The sequence below is a fragment of the Triticum urartu genome, chromosome 3A (genome assembly GCF_056163025.1).
Source record: "Triticum urartu cultivar PI428250 chromosome 3A, HENAU_Tu73, whole genome shotgun sequence".
In the NCBI taxonomy this organism is placed as follows: domain Eukaryota; kingdom Viridiplantae; phylum Streptophyta; class Magnoliopsida; order Poales; family Poaceae; genus Triticum; species Triticum urartu.
In genome coordinates this window covers 665650883-665673414 of record NC_141875.1, presented here as the reverse complement: position 1 = coordinate 665673414, position 22532 = coordinate 665650883, and positions in this window count along the sequence as shown.

Genomic DNA, 22532 nt, shown 5'->3' with positions numbered 1-22532 from the left:
TTTCATCATACTACACAAATTCAAATAATTTCTAAAGTATTTCCAATTTTTTTAATATTCATCAGTTGGATTTCAATCAAATCTAAGTGAAAATTGTGGTCCCTTCGCCAAAATGAAAACCAAGGAAACGCTAAATTCGGTGAAAATCAGTAATATCGGCCACGCCAAATATATGATATGGCATTCAAAACCCCTAAAAATGCAACTTCTAACACTTTTCAGCAGTCAGAGGTTTGAGTGTGCTGAGATGCTTTAATCAACTAGGTGCTAAGGAGCCCTCGCTTGATACAGACGATAATTAGAGCTGTATTTTCTTCCCCATTAGTAGGAAACTCATTTCTCCTTGCATGGCTGATGATATACGGTTAATAAATCTTCTAATCTCCTCGTGGAGAAAAAGAATATATCTTCATCTGCACTGTCCTCTGCTCGGCTACGTGCTCTCAGTACTGTTCGCTCCGCAGCTTCCATCGGACAGCAGAACAGTACTGTCGTTTGGTGGACGGCAGCGGCGGTACGGTGCAGGGCTGGGCAATGATCAACGAGCGGCCCCGATTTGTATAAACCCAGGGCCAGCTGTAGCTTAATGAAGATTTTGGCAAAGTATGCCCACATATAAAAAGTAAGTAGATCTACTGAACATAATTGGCACTAGTTAACATATATCGTGCGTGCTGAAGCAGCAGTGCTACCTAATCCGGGGCAGACCGCGGAGTCACCATAATCAAAGGGTTTTATTAGTGTGCAACAACGGAACAAAGTCGGTCGATCCAAAAGCATGCATGCACCCACCGGACGAAAGTTGATCGGAAAAGCATGCGAGTACAAGCTACTTGCACTTTAAATTACAGCGCAGCAGGGGACGGCCGCTGTTCTTATCCAATCCCCAATCCTTATCCGCTCGAGTTTCGAAACGAGAAAAAGAAAAATTCCATGAACATTCGCAGGGACACGCACCTGTGCATCCGTCTAGAGCCGTTGATTTGCGCTGTGATCCGAGAAATTGTTTTAGCGAAAATTGCCTGAAAAATGGAGCAAATTCGGAAGCTTCTCAATACGAGACAATATAAATATTTTGTTAGAATAGAGATTGTAGAGATAGCTGTCTGTTTTAAACTGTATTCCGTTCCTATCTCTTCTTTTGTTCTGTTCTTCCTCTCCAAGTCATATCTCTCTCTCCCGATGTATTCTGGAAGCATCCTAGCGATATTCCAAACCTTATAAGCCACGGCAATCTTTCCATAAATACACATGCGGCCCGAGCAAAGGGTTTAACGCTTCCCATCAAATCTTATATGGTCATCAGAGCCCTTCCTCTCGTACGTCTAGCTTTTCTAAGATATCGATCTAGTTGATCGAGAGAGAAACCTGAAACCTATCCAGAGAGAGGCATCGAGAGAAATCATGTCAGGCACAAACTCGAGCACCGCTGCTTCCACCATCGCCGCCACCAACACCGCCCTGATCGGTTCCACCATAAGTACCCTGTCCACCCAATCCGCACCATCCACCTATGCATCTTCCTCCACCTTCAGCAGCGTCTCCTCTCTCGGGTCTCCTCCATCTGAGAAGTTTACGAGGACGAACTTCCTCCTCTGGAAGGCCATCGTGCTACCCCAAATAAAGGGAGCACAGATGGAGCATTTCCTGGACGCCGCAAGCTCGGTGCCTCCTCCTACCATCACCATCACCAAGGATGGGAAAGAAGAGCAAGTCTTCAACTACGCCCGGCCGATCTGGTATGCCCAGCAGCAACAGGTACAAGGATACCTTATGGGGTCTCTGTCACGTGAGATTCTTGCGCAGGTAGTTACTCTTCAGACGTCGGCCGAGGTGTGGAGTGCCATCCACGCCTCCTTCGCTGCCCAGACGCAAGCACAGATCATCAACACCCGCATCGCCCTCGCTAATCTGCACAAAGGACACATGGGCATGCCGGAGTATCTGGCGAAGATCAAGGCGTTCGCTGATGAGATCGCCTGCACCGGTGATCCTCTCTCTGAAGGAGAGATAACTTCATATGTGCTCAAAGGGCTGGACATCGAGTATAACCCGGTGATCTCAGCCCTGGCTGCACGTATCGAGCCGGTGACCGTCCAGGAGATTTACAACCAGTTGCTAAGCTTTGAAGCTCGTATGAATTTGCTACAAGGTAACAATCTCCGCCGGTCATCAGTTAATTATGTCTCATGTGGTCGCGGCATTGGAGGCCGAGGCCGTGGTCACCGCGGTCACCAAGGGCGCGGGCGCGGCAACGGTAACAACAGCGGGCGTGGGCGCGCCAAGAACTCTGGCCCACGCCCCTCCGGCGCCTCCTACTCCAACAACAGGCCACGTTGCCAGCTCTGCAAAAAGTCAAGGCATGAGGTGAAAGATGGTTGGCACCGCTAGATGAAGATTACGTGCCTGAAGAGCGCCACGTAGCTGCAGCCATCAGAGAGCAAGAAGAAGCCAGGGACACCATCTGGTATGCGGATTCTGGAGCCACAGATCATGTCACCAGTGAGTTGGATAAGCTTGCAAATCGAGAGAGATACTATGGCAATGATCAAATAAACACCGCCGCAAGTGGAGGAGGTATGGACATATGTCACATTGGTCAATCCTCTATTAATTTCCCTAATGTTAAACGTGATCTTCTTCTAAAGGATGTCCTTCATGTTCCTCAAGGCAACAAAAACCTTGCTTCCATGTCTCGTTTGTCCGCTGATAATAACATCTTTTTTGAAACTCATCCCAAGTATTTTTTCATTAAGGATCGGGCAACGAGGGAGCTCCTCCATCACGGTAGATGCGTCGGTGGTCTATATCCTATCACATCAAGAGCTTTTAGCCGCAAGCATCATCACCAAGTCTACTCCGTCGTCAAGCCATCCTTAGAGAGCTGGCATCAAAAATTAGGTCATCCTTCATTAAAAATAGTTGATCAAGTAGTGAATAAAGGAAATCTTCAATTTTCTAGTCGTGAGAATAAAGAGTCTGTTTGTGATGCTTGTCAATGTGCCAAGAGTCACCAACTCCCCTATCCTAGATCAAATAGTGTGTCTCATGCTCCGTTGGAACTGATATTCAGTGATGTATGGGGTCATGCCAGAGATTCCTTTGGAAGAAAGAAATATTATGTTAGCTTTATTGATGATTATAGTAAGTTTACATGGATATACTTACTTAAGTTCAAATATGAAGTTTTCTCTGTCTTCCAAGAATTCCAATAACTTGTTGAGCGTCAATTTAACAAGAAAATCATTACAGTCCAGAGTGACTGGGGAGGAGAGTATGAGAAACTCAACTCTTTCTTTCGAAGTATAGGCATTGAGCATCATGTTTCATGTCCACATGCACACCAACAGAACGGTTCTGCTGAACGCAAACACCGTCACATCGTTAAAGTTGGTCTTTCCCTTCTTGCTCATGCATCTATGCCTCTGAAATATTGGGATGAAGCTTTCATTGCCGCCACATATCTTATCAATCGTTTGCCTAGTAAGGTCATTGGAAACACAACTCCTTTAGAACGATTGTTTCATCAAAAACCAGATTATAATTCCCTCAAAGTTTTTGGATGTGCATGCTATCCAAATCTGCGTCCATATAATCGCCACAAACTAGAGTTTCGCTCCACTCAATGTGTCTTCCTTGGCTATAGCAATCTCCATAAGGGATACAAGTGTCTAGAGGTTTCAACTGGACGCATCTACATCTCTCGGGATGTGATTTTTGATGAAACTATTTTCCCTTTTGCCAAACTTCATCCCAATGCGGGAGCTCTTCTTCGAGCTGAAATTTCTCTTCTCTCAGATCCTTTGTCACGTACTGATCACGGGGGAGAATTAATAGAACATGATCATGTGTCTAGTCCAGAAGAAAATTCAGAAACTAATGAAAAACATGCAGCATTTGGCTATGATTTTATGTGTGCAGAAAAGGATGAAAATCGCGCTGGATCCCATGCAGATTTGGTGCAGAAATGTGATTCCAGAGAAGGCACGCGATCCCAGGATGATCACCGCGCGCGATCCCAGGCTGACAGCCCTGTCGCTCGGCGCGTAGCAGAGTTCCCCGCGTCTTCGGAGGCGCCACATGGTGGGACCCGTCCACCTGCTGAGCCCGTGGCCGACCGAAGTCCAGGTGTGGACCCATACGGTGCGGGGCGCAGCCCGTCCGCATGCGCTGCATGGGAGCCGGCGCGCTCTAGGCCCGACAGCCCGACCGGGGTGGACCCCGCCAGCAGCGCCATGCGGAACTCTCCTGCTGAGGCGTCTGGTACGAGGCAGATCTCGCCAGATCCCGTGCCCGCCTCGGATCTGGAGCCCTGCAGCGCGGCAGTCCAGGCTGATTCAGCTGGATCTTCTGCGGCCGGTTCTGGTGATGTAGAAACTGCAACAACTGCTACACGTGTGTCACCAGAAATTCCTCAGCGCCATACCAGGTCAAAATCTGGATTATTCAAGCCTAAGGAATACAAGGACGGTATAGTAAGGTATGACCCTCGCAAGTATGCTTTCCTCACTAGTTCAGGTGAACCTACTCATCTAGCCGATGCTCTTGCTCACAAAGAATGGAAATGGGCTATGGACAGTGAATATCAAGCACTCATGAAAAATAAAACATGGCATCTTGTACCACCAACAAAGGGAAGAATTTGATTGATTGCAAGTGGGATTATAAGATTAAAAGAAAGTCTGATGGAAGTATAGATAGATACAAGGCTCTATTGGTTGCAAAAGGATTTAAACAAAGATTTGGAATTGATTATGAGGATACTTTTAGTCCTGTTGTTAAGGTAGCTACTATTCTACTTGTATTATCTATTGCTATTTCCAGAGGGTGGAGCTTACGTCAGCTAGACGTCCAGAACAAGTTTCTTCATGGTGTTCTTGAGGAAGAAGTGTTCATGTGGCAACCACCAGGGTATGAAAACAAAAGCACACCTCATTTTGTCTGTAAGTTAGACAAAGCTTTGTATGGCTTAAAATAGGCCCCAAGAGCCTGGTATTCCAGGTTGAGCACTCAGTTACAACAACTTGGCTTTATTCCAAGCAAGACAGATACCTCATTATTCTTCTATCACAAAGGCAACATCTCTATGTTTGTTCTTGTTTATGTTGATGATATAATTGTTGCTAGTTCCAGCCCAGAAGCCACTACATGTCTGCTTCATGACCTTAATATGGAGTTTGCACTCAGAGATTTGGGTGATCTTCATTACTTTCTTGGTATAGAGGTAAAACAGATCAAGGATGGAATACTTCTTACACAAGAGATTTACACCACAAATATTTTGAGAAGGGTAGGACTGGAACATTGCAAACCAGTAAGTACACCACTTTCCACTTCTGAGAAACTTTCAATTGAAGGAGGTGAATTAGTTGGACCAAGTGATGCAACAAACTATAGGAGTGTTGTTGGTGCTCTACAATATTTAACATTGACTAGGCCTGACATTTCATATTCTGTCAACAAAGCGTGTCAGTTTTTGCATGCACCAAGCACAGTTCATTGGACTGCAGTAAAGAGAATTATGAGGTATCTAAAGTTTATAATGGGACTTGGAATCAAGATTGTTAAGTCATCATCCATGCTAGTTAGTGCATACTCAGATGCTGACTGGGCAGGATGCCCTGATGATAGAAGGTCAATAGGTGGTTTTGCTGTATTTCTGGGATCAAACCTTGTGTCATGGAGTGCAAGGAAACAGGCTACTGTGTCAAGTACAAGTATTGAAGCAGAATATAAAGCTCTTGCTAATGCAACTGCCGAAGTTATGTGGATCCAGACTCTTCTATACGAGTTGGGAATCAAAACTCCACAAGCTGCAAGGTTATGGTGTGACTGAAGGAAATATGCCCTAGAGGCAATAATAAAGTTATTATTTATTTCCTTATATCATGATAAATGTTTATTATTCATGCTAGAATTGTATTAACCGGAAACATAATACATGTGTGAATACATAGACAAACAGAGTGTCACTAGTATGCCTCTACTTGACTAGCTCGTTAATCGAAGATGGTTATGTTTCCTAGCCATAGACATGAGTTGTAATTTGATTAACAGGATCACATCATTAGGAGAATGATGTGATTGACTTGACCCATTCCATTAGCTTAGCACTTGATCGTTTAGTTTGCTGCTATTGCTTTCTTCATAACTTATACATGTTCCTATGACTATGAGATTATGCAGCTCCCGTTTACCGGAGGAACACTTTGTGTGCTACCAAACGTCACAACGTAACTGGGTGATTATAAAGGTGCTCTATAGGTGTCTCAGAAGGTACTTGTTGGGTTGGCGTATTTCGAGATTAGGATTTGTCACTCCGATTGTCGGAGAGGTATCTCTGGGCCCTCTCGGTAATGCACATCACTTAAGCCTTGCAAGCATTGCAACTAATAAGTTAGTTGCGGGATGATGTATTACGGAACGAGTAAAGAGACTTGCCGGTAACGAGATTGAACTAGGTATTGAGATACCAACGATCGAATCTCGGGCAAGTAACATACCGATGACAAAGGGAACAACGTATGTTGTTATGCGGTCCGACCGATAAAGATCTTCGTAGAATATGTGGGAGCCAATATGAGCATCCAGGTTCCGCTATTAGTTATTAATCGGAGACATGTCTCGGTCATGTCTACATAGTTCTCGAACCCATAGGGTCCGCACGCTTAAAGTTTCGGTGACGATTATATTATGAGTTTATGTGATTTGATGTACCGAAGGTAGTTTGGAGTCCCGGATGGGATCGGGGACATGACGAGGAGTCTCGAAATGGTCGAGACATAAAGATCGATATATTGGACAACTATATTCGGACATCGGAAAGGTTCCGAGTGATTCGGGTATTTTCGGGGGTACCGGGGAGTTACGGGAATACGAGGAAGAAGTAATGGGCCTCATGGGCCAAGTGGTGGAAGAGAGGAGGTAGGGCGTGCGCCCTCCCTAGCCCAAACCGAATTGGACTAGGGGGCCAGCCCCCTTTCCTCCTTTTCCTTCTCCTCCTTCCTTCTCCTTCTCCTCCTTCCTTTCCTCCTCCTAGTAGGAGTAGGAAAGGGGAGTCCTCCTCCTCCTCCTAGTAGGAGTAGGAAAGGGGAGTCCTACTCCTACTAGGAGGAGGACTCCTCCTCCTGGCGTGCCCATAGAGGGCCGGCCGGCCTCCCCCCTTGCTCCTTTATATACAGGGGCAGGGGGGCACCTCTAGACACACAAGTTGATCAGTTGATCTCTCCCAGCCGTGTGCGGTGCCCCCTCCACCATATTCCACCTCGATCATATCGTAGCGGTGCTTAGGCGAAGCCCTGCGTCGGTAGCAACATCATCACCGTCACCACGCCGTTGTGCTGACGGAACTCTCCCGTGAAGCTCTGCTGGATCGGAGTTCGCAGGACGTCATCGAGCTGAACGTGTGCTGAACTCGGAGGTGCCGTGCGTTCGGTACTTGGATCGGTCGGATCGTGAAGATGTACGACTACATCAACCTCGTTGTGCTAACTCTTCGCTTTCGGTCTACGAGGGTACGTGGACAACACTCTCCCCTCTCGTTGCTATGCATCACCATGATCTTGCGTGTGCGTAGGAAAATTTTGAAATTACTACGTTCCCCAACAGTGGCATCCGAGCCTAGGTTTTATGCATTGATGTTGTGCACGAGTAGAACACAAGTGAGTTGTGGGCGATATAAGTCATACTGCTTACCAGCATGTCATACTTTGGTTCGGCGGTATTGTTGGATGAAGCGGCCCGGACCGACATTACGCGTACGCTTACGCGAGACTGGTTCTACCGACGTGCTTTGCACACAGATGGCTGGCGGGTGTCAGTTTCTCCAACTTTAGTTGAACCAAGTGTGGCTATGCCCGGTCCTTGCGATGGTTAAAACAGCACCAACTTGACAAACTATCGTTGTGGTTTTGATGTGTAGGTAAGAACAGTTCTTGCTAAGCCCGTAGCAGCCACGTAAAACTTGCAACAATAAAGTGGAGGACGTCTAACTTGTTTTTGCAGGGCATGTTGTGACGTGATATGGTCAAGACATGATGCTAAATTTTATTGTATGAGATGATCATGTTTTGTAACCGAGTTATCGGCAACTGGCAGGAGCCATATGGTTGTCGCTTTATTGTATGCAATGCAATTGTGCTGTAATGCTTTACTTTATCACTAAGCGGTAGAGATAGTCGTGGAAGCATAAGATTGGCAAGACGACAACGATGCTACGATGGTGGTCAAGGTGTCGCGCCGGTGACGATGGTGATCATGACGGTGCTTCGGAGATGGAGATCACAAGCACAAGATGATGATGGACATATCATATCACTTATATTGATTGCATGTGATGTTTATCTTTTATGCATCTTATCTTGCTTTGATTGACGGTAGCATTATAAGATGATCTCTCACTAAATTTCAAGATAGAAGTGTTCTCCTTGAGTATGCACCGTTTCCAAAGTTCGTCGTGCCCAGACACCACGTGATGATCATGTGTGATAAGCTCTATGTCCATCTACAATGGGTGCAAGCCAGTTTTCCACACGCAAAATACTCAGGTTAAACTTGACGAGCCTAGCATATGCAGATATGGCCTCGGAACACTGAGACCAAAAGGTCGAGCGTGAATCATATAGTAGATATGATCAACATATTGATGTTCACCATTGAAAGCTACTCCATTTCACGAGATGCTCGGTTATGGTTTAGTTTATTTGGATCACGTGATCACTTAGAAGATTAGAGGGATGTTTTTCTAAGTGGGAGTTCTTAAGTAATATGATTAATTGAACTTAAATTTATCATGAACTTAGTACCTGATAGTATCTTGCTTGTCTATGTTTGATTGTAGATAGATGGCCCGTGCTGTTGTTCCGTTGAATTTTAATGCGTTCCTTGAGAAAGCAAAGTTGAAAGATGATGGTAGCAATTACACGGACTGGGTCCGTAACTTGAGGATTATCCTCATTGCTACACAGAAGAATTATGTCCTGGAAGCACCGCTAGGTGCCAGGCCTGCTGCTGGAGCAACACCAGATGTTATGAACGTCTGGCAGAGCAAAGCTAATGACTACTCGATAGTTCAGTGTGCCATGCTTTACGACTTAGAATCGGGACTTCAATGACGTTTTGAAAGTCATGGAGCATATGAGATGTTCCAGGAGTTGAAGTTAATATTTCAAGCAAATGCCCGGATTGAGAGATATGAAGTCTCCAATAAATTCTATAGCTACAAGATGGAGGAGAATAATTCTGTCAGTGAACATATACTAAAAATGTCTAGGTATCATAATCACTTGACTCAACTGGGAGTTAATCTTCCTGTTGATAGTGTCATTGACAGAGTTCTTCAATCACTGCCACCAAGCTAAAAGAGCTTCATGATGAACTATAACATGCAAGGGATGGATAAGAAAATTCCCGAGCTCTTCACAATACTAAAGGCTGCGGAGGTAGAAATCAAGAAGGAGCATCAAGTGTTGATGGTCAACAAGACCGCCAGTTTCAAGAAAAAGGGCAAAGGGAAGAAGAAGGGGAACTTCAAGAAGAACAGTAAGCAAGTTACTGCTCAGGAGAAGAAACCCAAATCTGGACCTAAGCCTGAAACTGAGTGCTTCTACTGCAAGCAGACTGGACACTGGAAGCGGAACTGCCCCAAGTATTTGGCGGATAAGAAGAATGGCAAGGTGAACAAAGGTATATGTGATTTACATGTTATTGATGTGTACCTTACTAGAGCTCGAAGTAGCACCTGGGTATTTGATACTGGTTCTATTGCTAACATTTGCAACTCGAAACAGGGACTACGGATTAAGCGAACACTGGCAAAGGACGAGGTGACGATGCGCGTGGGAAATGGTTCCAAAGTCGATGTGATCGCGGTCGGCACGCTACCTCTACATCTACCTTCGGGATTAGTTTTAGACCTAAATAATTGTTATTTGGTGCCAGCGTTGAGCATGAACATTATATCTGGATCTTGTTTGATGCGAGACGGTTATTCATTTAAATCAGGGAATAATGGTTGTTCTATTTATATGAATAATATCTTTTATGGTCATGCACCCTTAAAGAGTGGTCTATTTTTGATGAATCTCGATAGTAGTGATACACATATTCATAATGTTGAAACCAAAAGATGCAGAGTTAATAATGATAATGCAACTTATTTGTGGCACTGCCGTTTAGGTCATATCGGTGTAAAGCGCATGAAGAAACTCCATACTGATGGACTTTTGGAATCACTTGATTATGAATCACTTGGTACGTGCGAACCATGCCTCATGGGCAAGATGACCAAAATGCCGTTCTCCGGTACTATGGAGAGAGCAACGGATTTGTTGGAAATCATACATACAGATGTATGTGGTCCGATGAATATTGAGGCTCGTGGCGGATATCGTTATTTTCTCACCTTCACATATGATTTAAGCAGATATGGGCATATCTACTTAATGAAACATAAGTCTAAAACATTTGAAAAGTTCAAAGAATTTCAGAGTGAAGTTGAAAATCATCGTAACAAGAAAATAAAGTTTCTATGATCTGATCGTGGAGGAGAATATTTGAGTTACGAGTTTGGTCTACATTTGAAACAATGCGGAATAGTTTCGCAACTCACGCCACCCGGAACACCAGAGCGTAATGGTGTGTCCGAATGTCATAGTTGTACTTTACTAGATATGGTTCGACCTATGATGTCTCTTATAGATTTACCGCTATCGTTTTGGAGTTATGCTTTAGAGACGGCTGCATTCACGTTAAATAGGGCACCATCGAAATCCGTTGAGACGACGCCTTATGAACTGTGGTTTGGCAAGAAACCAGAGTTGTCGGTTCTGAAAGTTTGAGGCTGCGATGCTTATGTGAAAAAGCTTCAACCTGATAAGCTCGAACCCAAATCGGAGAAATGTGTCTTCATAGGATACCCAAAGGAAACTGTTGGGTACACCTTCTATCACAGATCCGAAGGCAAGACTTTCGTTGCTAAGAATAGATCCTTTCTAGAGAAGGAGTTTCTCTCGAAAGAAGTGAGTGGGAGGAAAGTAGAACTTGATGAGGTAACTGTACCTGCTCCCTTATTGGAAAGTAGTACATCACAGAAACCGGTTTCTGTGACACCTACACCAATTAGTGAGGAAGCTAATGATAATGATCATGAAACTTCAGATCAAGTTACTACCGAACCTCGTAGATCAACCAGAATAAGACCGCACCAGAGTGGTACGGTAATCCTGTTCTGGAAGTCATGCTACTAGATCATGATGAACCTACGAACTATGAAGAAGCGATGGTGAGCCTAGATTCCGCAAAATGGCTAGAAGCCATGAAATCTGAGATGGGATCCATGTATGAGAACAAAGTGTGGACTTTGGTTGACTTGCCCGTTAATCAGCAAGCAATTGAGAATAAATGGATCTTCAAGAAGAAGACTGACGCTGACGGTAATGTTACTGTCTACAAAGCTCGACTTGTTGCAAAAGGTTTTCGACAAGTTCAAGGGATTGACTACGATGAGACCTTCTCACCTGTAGCGATGCTTAAGTCTGTCCGAATCATGTTAGCAATTGCCGCATTTTATGATTATGAAATTTGGCAAATGGATGTTAAAACTGCATTCCTGAATGGATTTCTGGAAGAAGAGTTGTATATGATGCAGCCAGAAGGTTTTATCGATCCAAAGGGAGCTAACAAAGTGTGCAAGCTCCAGCGATCCATTTATGGACTGGTGCAAGCCTCTCGGAGTTGGAATAAACGCTTTGATAGTGTGATCAAAGCATTTGGTTTTGTACAGACTTTTGGAGAAGTCTGTATTTACAAGAAAGTGAGTGGGAGCTCTGTAGCATTTCTGATATTATATGTGGATGGCATATTATTGATTGGAAATGATATAGAATTTCTGGATAGCATAAAGGGATATTTGAATAAGAGTTTTTCAATGAAAGACCTCGGTGAAGCTGCTTACATATTGCGCATTAAGATCTATAGAGAAAGATCAAGACGCTTAATTGGACTTTCACAAAGCACATACCTTGACAAAGTTTTGAAGAAGTTCAAAATGGATCAGGCAAAGAAAGGGTTCTTGCCTGTGTTACAAGGTGTGAAGTTGAGTAAGACACAATGTCCGACCACCGGAGAAGATAGAGAGAATGAAAGATGTTCCCTATGCTTCAGCCATAGGCTCTATCATGTATGCAATGCTGTGTACCAGACCTGATGTGTGCCTTGCTATAAGTCTAGCAGGGAGGTACCAAAGTAATCCTGGAGTGGATCACTGGACATCGGTCAAGAACATCCTGAAGTACCTGAAAAGGACTAAGGATATGTTTCTCATATATGGAGGTGACAAAGAGCTCATCATAAATGGTTACGTTGATGCAAGCTTTGACACTGATCCGGACGATTCTAAATCGCAAACCAGATACGTGTTTATATTGAACGGTGGAGCTGTCAGTTGGTGCAGTTCAAAACAAAGCATCATGGCGGGATCTACATGTGAAGCGGAGTACATAGCTGCTTCAGAAGCAGCAAATAAAGGAGTCTGGATGAAGGAGTTCATATCCGATCTAGGTGTCATACCTAGTGCATCAGGTCCAATGAAAATCTTTTGTGACAATACTGGTGCAATTGCCTTGGCGAAGGAATTCAGATTTCACAAGAGAACCAAGCACATCAAGAGACGCTTCAATTCCATTCAGGATTTAGTCCAAGTGGGAGACATAGAAATTTACAAGATACATACGGATCTGAATGTTGCAGACCCGCTGACTAAGCCTCTTCCATGAGCAAAACATGATCAGCACCAAGGCTCCATGGGTGTTAGAATCATTATTGTGTAATCTAGATTATTGACTCTAGTGCAAGTGGGAGACTGAAGGAAATATGCCCTAGAGGCAATAATAAAGTTATTATTTATTTCCTTATATCATGATAAATGTTTATTATTCATGCTAGAATTGTATTTACCGGAAACATAATACATGTGTGAATACATAGACAAACAAAGTGTCACTAGTATGCCTGTACTTGACTAGCTCGTTAATCGAAGATGCTTATGTTTCCTAGCCATAGACATGAGTTGTCATTTGATTAACGGGATCACATCATTAGGAGAATGATGTGATTGACTTGACCCATTCCATTAGCTTAGCACTTGATCGTTTAGTTTGTTGCTATTGCTTTCTTTATAACTTATACATGTTCCTATGACTATGAGATTATGCAACTCCCGTTTACCGGAGGAACACTTTGTGTGCTACCAAACGTCACAATGTAACTGGGTGATTATAAAGGTGCTCTACAGGTGTCTCCGAAGGTACTTGTTGGGTTGGCGTATTTTGAGATTAGGATTTGTCACTCCGATTGTCGGAGAGGTATCTCTGGGCCCTCTCGGTAATGCACATCACTTAAGCCTTGCAAGCATTGCAACTAATAAGTTAGTTGCAGGATGATGTATTACGGAACGAGTAAAGAGACTTGCCGGTAACGAGATTGAACTAGGTATTGAGATACCAACGATCGAATCTCGGGCAAGTAATATACCGATGACAAAGGGAACAATGTATGTTGTTATGCGGTCTAACCGATAAAGATCTTCGTACAATATGTGGGAGCCAATATGAGCATCCAGGTTCCGCTATTGGTTATTGACCGGAGACATGTCTCGGTCATGTCTACATAGTTCTCGAACCCGTAGGGTCCGCACGCTTAAAGTTTCGGTGACGATTGTATTATGAGTTTATGTGATTTTATGTACCGAAGGTAGTTCGGAGTCCCGGATGGTGTCGGTGTACTAAAGTAGGGGTACCCTTAGTACCCCGAACTTATGCACGGGCAGTTGCAGCGTCCCGCGGCAAGGCCTGCCAAGTCACCGCCAAGATCCTCCGTGGTCCCTTTGAAGACCATTCAAGAACAAAGTACTCAAGACAAGACCCCGGCAAGAGGAGCTTGCCGGGAAGAAGGCAAGACCCCGGCAAGAGGAGCTTGCCGGGAAGGCCATCAGAAGCGTCCCAAGGCCCCGGCAAGAGGCGCTTGCCGGGAAGGCCATCCAAGGCATTCCAAGGAACTTGCCGCGGCGCGCTACGCGCCCCGACAAGGCCCGGTGAGCGACAAGCTCCCGGAAGCGACAAGTCGACGGCCGCGGCAAGGCGCTTGCCGCGGCAAGCCCCCACTCCATGCCCGCGCTCTAGCACATCCACCCACGTGTCGCTCTGGGGCCCCTCCCAAGCGCACGTGGCAGGAGGCTGTGCAGCTAGGGGCGTGCGGTGGCACGCAGGCGCTGACAAGACAACCATCGTGGCAAGACGGTGGCATCCCTAGCGGTCCCTTTCGGTGTTGTCTAGGCGACACAGACGGACATTTAATGCCCTTGTCCCCTGCCGTCAGGGTTAGGTATGATAACACTGTAGCAGCTAGCTGTGCCTACTACTGCCCCTAGCTGTGCCTACCACCACTTTTCCACTTTTGCCCTCCGTTGCCCTATGTCGGTAACCCCTTGAGCATATAAAAGGAGGCCCGGGGCAACGTAGGGAGGGGTTCAGCAATTCCACACACTCACGCTCGGTCCTGCTCGCCGCCGGTGTGTACTGCAGCACCACGCGCTCCCGAGCTAGAAATCAATACCAAACCACAAAGCAGGAGTAGGGTTTTACGCATCCGTGCGGCCCGAACCTGGGTAAATCGCTCGCGTGCTTCGCCTCGATTTACTCTTCGCACGACCAACCGCCCGCGTGCTTCGCCTCGATCTGCTCTTTGCGCGACCTCCGCCCCCCGCCGAACCAAAAGGGACCCGGTCCGCCGGTCCCATAGGTGTCCGTGGATCAGAAACCCCGGCATCTCTGGCGCGCCAGGTAGGGGGCGTCGAAGTTGTGTGAACCAGATCCGGCGTTCTCGCGGGCAAGATCTTCATCTTCTTCATCGACCTTCTCCATCTTCATCAACATGCCACCGAAGAAGAAAGTTTCGGAGGCAGCTGCTCCGTCCGCGCCGAGCCACCCACCGCCGGAGCAAACGGATGGTGGGGCAGGCGCCGGCGGAATGGCACGCATCAACGAGGGAACTCACGATGCTGCCAGGTCCCAGGGCAAGACCGCGCTGCCCATCGGTGGCGTGGCCGGCTCCCACAGTGACCGGGCGCACTCCAAGACCTCGGCGTCCGTGCATGCTCCGCGCCCATCTCAGGAGGCGTGGGACCGGCAGCGTCATGGTACTCACGGTACCATGCACTCGCTGGATCAAGATCGAGCTGGTGGATCTCGGAGCGCCCAAGACCACCATGCACGTCAACACACCCAGAACAGATAAGTTGCCAAAGCCTGAGCAACTAGATCTCTAATTTTTAAGTTATCCCCCATGGATCGGCTCACTTTGTATGAGAAGCCTGTGCGCGGAGGAGCCAACTCGTAGCTGGCTGCGCCCTTGCGTTGTTTCGAGCTCGCTCAACAACATTAGGTGAGCTGCGGCTAGTTGCTACACTAGCTGCACCCTTGCATTGTTTTGAGCCTGCTCAACAACGTAAGTTAGCTGCGGCTAGTTGCTTAACTAGCCGCGCGCTTACTTTGCTTCGAGCCCCGCTCAGCAACTTAAGTGAGCTGCAGCCAGCTGCGACAAGGTTTCTTGCCGGTAGCGGCACCGCCAGCAGCCTGCTGACGTTCCGCACTCAGCGCTCGCGGCCCTGGTGCCTGCGCCGGCAAGTTCCCTAAAAGCGTGGGGTAAAAACACACAAAGTTGACGCCGAAGTGGGAAGGCCCTTACCGGGTGAAACGAGTCACTGGGCCCGGCACTGTCCGCCTTGAGACCTAAGATAGCATCCCAGTGAGCAACTCCTGGAACATCGAGCATCTTCGTAAGTTTTACCCGTAAGGCGCGGTTGTCGGACCCTGTCCGGCAACCACCCCTTTGTACAAAGTCTTGCCGCAGTTGCATGTGATCCTTTGTACAAAGCCGGGCGCAGATCCCGTGCGCAGCAGAGCTCGCGTGCTCCGCACATTTTGTCGATTTTATGCTTTCTATTTTCTGGCATATGTAATCTGACATTTGTGCAGCACCTACCCCACGGTAAGCGATAACGAGCCGTAAGGCTCTATATCTTTATTTTCTCTTCTTTCTTTTCTTCCAAGGAAAGAAAGGTTCCCCCGCCCACAAGCTCCTCGACTACCCCCCAGCGCCGGACAAGATCGACGACTGGAGGGCCACTATCCAGAGTCTCATCGGCTTCGCCAACGGCGACACTCCTCGGCAACCGAGCGCGTCGCAGCCGCAGCGAGTCAGCCAGGTATGAGCCGGTGGTGACAAGACTGGTGGGGGTGCAACTACTGTGCACTCCCCACCCCGAAGGCCGAGGTCGCCGACTCGCCGGATCTACCTCGACAGCGACTCCACCGCGTCGTCAGATCCCCGAGCTCGTCGCGATCAGCGCCAAGTTCTTCAAGAATGGCAGCGGGAAGACGCTCGTACTTGCATCGAGCGCCGGAGAGAAGCGCGACGTCAATCAGACCAGCGCGCTGGGCCCTCTGTTGACATGCATGCGCCAGGGGAACCAGGCGACTTGCCGTACCCGGTAGGTTGCCCTGCGTTCACTCGTGAGCTGCGGCAAGTCCAGTGGCCCAGTACGAAGAACTTCAAGCCCGACGTACCAGAGAAGTACGACGGCAAGTTGCATCCGTCGGAGTTCCTCAGCATCTACACCATCGCGGTGCAGGCTACTGGGGGATGGGACAACAAGATCCTTGCCAACTACTTCCCACTGGTGCTTAAGCCCAACGTCAGGTCCTGGCTCATGCACTTGCCGGACAACTCCGTATCCTCCTGGGCAGACCTGTGCCATCAGTTTGTTGGCGCCTTCACAGGCGGCCACAAACCTCATGGCCAAGAGAGCGATCTCCATCTGCTTGTCCAGAAGGAAGGAGAGCCCCTGCGCCAGTACATCCAGAGGTTCAGCCGTGTACATCACAACATCCCGAATATCCACCCTGCCGCGGTAATCAGCGCGTTCCATTAGAACGTGCGTAACCGCAGGATGCGGGAGGAGCTGGCGATGTGCAAGATTCGGGACGTCAGCGAGCTTTATGCCCTGGCCGACAAGTGTGCACGCGCTGAGGAGGGGAGGAAATTCCCCGGAGAAGGCACTGGAGCAGGGGGATCTAACAGTGAGGATACCGCCCCGGCAAAGAGAAGCCGGCGGCGCAACAACAGGAAGAAGCAGAACAACGAGGTGCTGGTCGTTGAGCAGTCCGGCGATGAAGGTGGCGCCAAGAAGGCCGCAGTTGGTAGCTCCGGCAAGGAAGTTGCCGCGTGCACCAACTGTCAGGCCGTGGCGGTCGCCGACAAGCGGGACGGCTCCGACAAGCAATATTGCAAGATTCACCGCACCAAGGGCCACGACCTCCAAAACTGCAAGAAGGTCGAGCAGCTTGTCCAGCAACAGAAGGCTGAGTACGAGCGGCGCGACAAGGAGAGAGCCCAAGGGGGTGCCGAGAAACCTGGCCAGAAGCGCACCGGCCAGGAAGGACGCCGCGGCAAGGCCAAGCAGCGGCAAGGAGACAGACCTCCCCGTGGTCGCGACCAGTACGAAGACGACGATGAGGATGAAGACATGGATGACGTTGAGACCAGTGAGCAGGAGTTTCAGAAAGCCACAGAGGTCTTGTGCGTTGACGGGGGTGCTCCCCTGCATACCTCGCACCGCCAACTCAAACAGTGGGTGCGGGAAGTCAATGCAGCAGAACCACCCATCGAATCGCGCAAGCTTCTGAAGTGGTCCATCACGCCTATCATCTTTGACATTGAGGACCACCCTGATCGCACAACTGCGGTCGGGTGTCTGCCGATGTTGGTTTCGCCAACTATCCGCAACCTCAAAGTCACCAAGATGCTAGTTGACGGCGGGGCCGGCTTAAACCTGATCTCCTCCGCTGTACTCCGAAAACTCCAGATCCCTGACAGCGAGCTCGAAGAGACCGGCACATTCCAAGGAATCAATCTGGGAAGGAGCAAGCCGAAGGGGAAGGTCACGCTGCCGGTAACATTTGGCAGCGAGCTGAACTTCAGGACTGAGAGGGTCACGTTCGACGTTGCCGATATCCCGTTGCCTTACAACGGGATACTTGGCCGTCCAGCACTCGCCAAGTTCATGGCGGCCTCTCATTATGCATACAACATACTGAAGATGCTAGGCCCGATAAGCGTCATCTCTGTCCCTGGCGACAGGAAGGATGCGCTTATCTGTGCGGACAAGATCTACCGGGAAGCAGCAGCCACGGAAGATCGCCATCCACTTGCCGCTGAAGCTCCCGGGGGCAAGAAGACCAAGTCCGGCAAGAGCTCTGATGCCCACTCCGGCAAGCGCACCTCTTCGGAGTGCTGCGCTGCCGTTGAGGACGCACCATCGAGCTCCACCGGCAAGAAGACCAAGTCCGGCAAGAGCTCTGATGCCCACTCTGGCAAGCGCACCTCTTCGGAGTGCTGCGCTGCCGTCGAGGACGCACCATCGAGCTCCACCGGCAAGAAGACCAAATCCGGCAAAAGCTCTGATGCCCACTCCGGCAAGCGCGCCTCTTCGGAGTGCTGCACTGCCGTCGAGGACGCACCATCGAGCTCCACCGGCAAGTACAAGAAGACGATGGCAGCTCCGCCAGAGATGAAGAAGGTGTCCGCCAAGGAGGATGGCACTGGTGGTACCTTCACCATCAGTGCCGCGCTTGATCCTAAATAGGAAGGCGTGCTCGTTGCTTTCCTGCGGGCGAATGTCGACGTGTTTGCATGGCAACCGTCTGACATCCCCGGTGTTCCCAGGAAAGTGATTGAGCACCACCTTGCCGTTTGTCCTCATGCGCGGCCCGTCAAGCAGAAAGTCCGGAAGCAGGCGGTGGAGCGCCAAGAATTCATTGCGGAGGAAATCAAGAAACTGGAAGCAGCAGGCCTTGTCAGAGGAGTGCTCCATCCCACGTGGTTGGCCAATCCTGTAGTCGTGCGCAAGGCAAATGGGAAATGGAGGCTTTGCATCGATTTCACCGATGTTAACAAAGCTTGTCCCAAAGACCCATTTCCTTTGCCGCGCATTGACCAGATTGTTGACTCCACAGCTGGATGTGATTTGCTTTCATTTCTTGATGCATACTCCGGGTATCATCAGATCTTCATGGCAGAGGAGGATGAAGAGAAGACCGCATTTATTACTCCATGTGGCACGTACTATTTCGTACGGATGCCTTTCGGATTAAAGAATGCTGGTTCGACATTTGCAAGAGTAGTCCATATTGCTCTTGAGCCACAAATACACAGAAATGTGGAAGCCTACATGGATGATATAGTGGTCAAGAGCAAGGACAGAGCAACCCTGATCCAAGACTTGGACGAGACTTTTGCAAATCTGCGCAAGATCAGCCTCAAGCTCAACCCAGAGAAGTGTGTGTTTGGAGTCCCCTCCGGCAAGCTTCTTGGGTTCTTCGTGTCTCAGCGGGGGATTGAAGCCAATCCCGACAAGATCAAGGCCATTGAGCAGATTGAAGCACCGAAGCGCGTCAAGGATGTACAGAAACTTGCCGGTTGCATGGCTGCTCTCAGCAGGTTCATCTCTCAGTCTGCTGAGCGCACCCTGCCATTTTTCAAATCATTGAAAAAGGCAGGTCCAATGAAATGGACTCCGGAAGCGGAGGCTGCACTGCAAGACCTGAAGAGATACCTGTCCTCCCCTCCAATACTTGTCGCACCTAAACCGCAAGAGAAGTTGCTGCTGTACATAGCGGCAACCAATCAAGTGGTTAGTGCTGCGTTAGTGGCAGAGAGGGAGGCGGATGATGAGCCAGCAACCGCGGCAAGCGCATCCAGCGACAAGCAGGGGGCTTCCCCGACAAGCTCTGGTCCCGACAAAGATGAACCCGCGCTGATACACGAGGAGATACGGAAGAAAATGATGCAGCGCCCAGTTTACTTTGTCAGTTCCCTCTTGCAGGGGGCTAGGTCAAGGTACTCTGGTGTGCAGAAACTGCTTTTCGGCCTTCTCATGGCCTCGAGAAAGCTGCGCCATTACTTCCAAGCACATGAGATCACAGTGGTCACTCGCTTTCCGCTGAAGAGGATACTGCAGAATCCAGAAGCGACAGGCAGGATTGTTGAGTGGGCACTGGAACTGTCAAGCTTTGGTCTCAAGTTTGAAAGCACTTCAACTATCCAGAGCCGAGCATTGGCAGAATTTGTAGCAGAATGGACGCCAACACCAGATGAAGAAACTCCAGAGACGAGCATCCCCGACAAAGAAGCGAGCAAAGAGTGGCTGATGTACTTTGATGGTGCCTTTTCGCTGCAAGGCGCCGGCGCTGGTGTGCTGCTTATCGCACCCACCGGAGAGCACCTCAAGTACGTCGTCCAAATGCACTTTCCCAAGGAGCAAGCAACAAATAATACTGCAGAGTGCGAAGGCTTGCTTGCCGGTCTCCGGATCGCGGCAGACCTTGGGATCAAGAAGCTCCTTGTCAGGGGTGACTCACAGCTTGTCGTCCGCCAAGTAAACAAAAATTATCAGAGTCCGTTGATGGAAGCTTACGTCGACGAAGTGAGAAAGCTAGAAGAGCGCTTTGACGGCCTACAAATAGAGCACGTTCCGAGATCTCAGAACGCCCTTGCTGATGGCCTGTCAAAGTGCGCCGCACTTAAGCTACCTGTGGAACCAGGGACCTTTGTGCTCAAGCTGACCCAACCGTCCGTAACACCATCAACTGGACAAAGCAAGAAGAGGAAGTTGATTCCTGGTGACTACCTGCCGGCAGAGCTTCCCGAAGCCGCCGCCAAGAAGGTCCCCAGATCAACACCGAAGGCGCTGAGGAGCAAGATGCTCCGGCAAACCCCAGGGTTTGTTCCGTTGAAGCAGAAGCTCCCGGCAAGTTTGTCGCGGAATGTCACGCTCCGGCAGAGACACAGCTTCTCGCCGTAGAAGCGGATATTCCCGCAGCAATCTCCAAGATCAACGCCAAGAGTGCCGGGGAGCAAGATGCTCCAGCAAGCCCCAGGGTTTGTTCCGTTGAAGCTGAAGCTCCCGGCAAACTTGTCGGGGAACGTCAAGCTCCGGCGGAGACACAGCTTCTCGCCGTAGAAGCGGATGTTCCCGCGGCAGCAGAGTTGCCTTTAGTCCTTGTTGTCGAGCCACAGGCTCCAACGTGGGCGCAGCAGATTGTCTGTTTCCTTCAGACAGGAGAACTTCCCGAAGAGCAAGAAGAAGCCGAAAGAGTAGCCCGGCAGTCAAGTATGTACCAGTTCGTCGACAAGACACTATACAGAAGAAGACTCAACGGTGTGAAATTGAGGTGTATTCCCCGGGAAGACGGACAAAAGCTGTTGGCAGAGATACACGGAGGCATATGTGGCCACCACATTGGCGCAAGAGCGCTTGTCGGCAAAGCGTTCCGGCAAGGATTCTTCTGGCCAACAGCCCTCCAGGATGCAACTGCACAAGTAACCAAGTGTGAAGCGTGCCAGTTCCATTCCAAGCAGATACACCAGCCAGCTCAAGCTCTCCAGACGATCCCTTTATCCTGGCCATTTTCGGTCTGGGGGCTCGACATCCTCGGCCCCTTCCCCCGAGCTGTCGGGGGCTTTGAGTACTTGTACGTCGCAATCGACAAGTTCACAAAGTGGCCGGAAGTGGAACCAGTGAGGAAGGTGACCGCACAGTCAGCCGTCAAGTTCTTCAGGTCGATTGTTTGCCGCTTCGGGATCCCTAACCGGATAATCACCGACAACGGCACACAATTTACGAGCCACGCCTTCATGCAGTACGTCCAAGATCTCGACACCAAGGTCTGCTTCGCTTCTGTTGCTCACCCAAAAAGCAACGGTCAAGCGGAGAGGGCGAACGCCGAGGTGCTGCGTGGGCTCAAGACCAGAACTTTCGACAGGCTGCACAAGTGCGGAAGAAACTGGATCGAGGAGCTACCGGTGGTTCTTTGGTCGATCAGAACGACGCCAAATCGAGCCACTGGACAGACACCCTTTGCTCTAGTCTATGGAGCAGAGGCAGTTACCCCCACGGAACTCGTATACGGGTCACCTCGAGTGCTCGCTTACGATGAGCTTGAGCAAGAGCGGCTGCGGCAAGATGACGCGCTGCTCCTTGAGGAAGATCGTCTCCAGGCTGCTGTGCGAGCTGCTCGCTACCAGCAAGCTCTGCGCCACTACCACAGCCGCAGAGTCAATGCCAGGAGTCTCGAGGAAGGCGACCTTGTTCTTCGGCACGTTCAGTCGGCCAAGAATTCCAACAAGTTGACGCCGAAGTGGGAAGGCCCTTACCGGGTGAAACGAGTCACAAGGCCTGGCGCTGTCCGCCTTGAGACCGAAGATGGCATTCCAGTGAGCAACTCCTGGAACATCGAGCATCTTCGTAAGTTTTACCCGTAAGGCGCGGTTGTCGGACCCCGTCCGGCAACCACCTTTCTGTACAAGTCTTGCCGCCGTTGCATGTAATCCTTTGTACAGAGCCAGGCGCAGACCCTGAGCACCAGAAAATGAAGCGCTGCATACCCCGGGGTTATAGCATGCATGCTAGGTTGAGT